Source organism: Schistocerca cancellata, chromosome 1 (assembly GCF_023864275.1).
Source record: "Schistocerca cancellata isolate TAMUIC-IGC-003103 chromosome 1, iqSchCanc2.1, whole genome shotgun sequence".
NCBI classification, from domain to species: Eukaryota; Metazoa; Arthropoda; class Insecta; order Orthoptera; family Acrididae; genus Schistocerca; species Schistocerca cancellata.
Window position 1 is genome coordinate 483,109,889 of NC_064626.1, and position 1,933 is coordinate 483,111,821.

The 1,933-nt window shown below is 45.5% G+C and overlaps 1 non-coding gene across 1 annotated transcript; it reads left to right on the forward strand.

The window, feature by feature from the left end:
- Positions 1-697: 697 nt before the first annotated feature.
- Trnat-ugu (transfer RNA threonine (anticodon UGU)) lies at positions 698-772 on the forward strand. Its single transcript has one exon. It is a non-coding gene; the product is annotated as a tRNA-Thr (tRNA).
- The last annotated feature ends 1,161 nt before the right edge of the window (positions 773-1,933 follow it).

A 1,933-nucleotide genomic window follows, 5' to 3' on the forward strand; every position in this document is an offset into this window, starting at 1 on the left:
GCCACTGCGGGCACAAAGGATAGTGCGTCTGCAGGGACTTATCCCTTGCACGTTCCCCGTGAGACCCACATTCCCAACATGTCCACACCACTACATACGTAGTGCGCCTAATAGATGTTTGCCCATCATACTCATTACTCGTGGCAGATGAATCTACCAAGTCCCGTACGAGTTCGGTCATAGCGTGTGCGTTCGCACAAGAAGGTCAATGGCCGGGAAGCCATATTTTAACTATATATGACCGTAGTATCTGTTCCTGAAAGAACAGTTACCGTGGAAGACCATGCAGCTTTGTAAGCAGGAGATCCCGGGTTCGAGTCCCGGTCGGGGCACACATTTTCAACATGTCCCCAATGAAGTACATCAACGCCTGTTTGCAGCTAGGGTGTCCATTTAATTATCATTTCATTTCTAGCAAAGCAGCATGGTCATCCAAAGTAACTGTTCTTTCCGGAACAGATACTACCGTCATATATAGTTAAAATATGGCTTCCCGGCCATTGACCTTCTTGTGCGAACGCACACGCTATGCCCGAACTCGTACGGGACTTGGTAGATTCATCTGCCACGAGTAATGAGTATGATGGGCAAACATCTATTAGGCGCACTACGTATGTAGTGGTGTGGACATGTTGGGAATGTGGGTCTCACGGGGAACGTGCAAGGGATAAGTCCCTGCAGACGCACTATCCTCCGTGCCCGCGGTGGCTCAGACGGATAGAGCGTCTGCCATGTAAGCAGGAGATCCCGGGTTCGAGTCCCGGTCGGGGCACACATTTTCAACATGTCCCCAATGAAGTACATCAACGCCTGTTTGCAGCTAGGGTGTCCATTTAATTATCATTTTTACTCTACATTCATTATTTTTTGGAGCTGTAATTTTTTTCCACCATTGTACAAGCGAAAGAACGAGGCAACTTGTGGGCGACTATCCATGTGGCGACTGATTCCTTGGAGGCAGAGATTGGCCTTGACTGTTCTTGTGTCAAAATGGTTCGGATCGGATCTGTTGGTCAGGCTGTTTGTTAGATGCTTGCAACCGTTCGACTCAGAATTACTCTCCAGAATGTTTAGGTCTCTGCACCTATCGCATGCCTCCAGGTTTTTACACAATTGTCGCCTGTACAATATATTCAATACGGAATGAAGACAATAAACAAAATGCTCCAGTTTTTAAACACAGTGCAGCCTGTGTTGAAGGTCTGACTGGATTTCTGTTAGGTGCTTTATTGGATCTGCACGTTGTTGCACTTAGGACCTTTGAGTTCCCGGCTGCCCTTAGACAATGGTAGTTTGGTCCCTAGAAAAGGCTACAATTTTCTTCCACTCGTACAAACTTCTAGAGCACTGAGATTGTTTCTTAATCATAGTCATCCCCGGAGTCTTCCAGAAAAGTTAATGGTACGAGGCATCTTGTGCCAGTCTCGAGATCACGTTGTTCCGATGTATTCGAGGCTATTTTTGGTGTCTCGTAGTGAGTCAGATTCGTGGTACAGACGCTCTTGATTGTAGTTTTGAGTAATGGCACTATATTTTCTTCGTGTAACGACATGATTCTGGTTGGTGGAGGATGCTCATGGGATCCAGTGAAGAACTCCTTTTTTATCCAATGTAGTGTTCGCATCCTCGTTTTGCTGACTGCCGCTTATGGTATGCAACCAAACTTAAGTGGTGGTAAGATTAGTGATTCGTGGAGTCTCAGTTTTGTTTCTGTGCCTAAGTTTTTTTTATGAAGGGGGTATAGAGTTCTATTGACTGTTTTTGTCCTTTCTGTGCGATATATTCAACGCGTTTACGGATAAACAGTTTTGGTATAATGTTTTCTTATGTGCCGATAGTTCGTTTCTGATCTCCACGGAATCCTGGTATTCTTTACGGTGACGTAGGCTCGCAAAATTGGCCTCTTCTTTGTAAAGAACTTAAGTCGATAGTG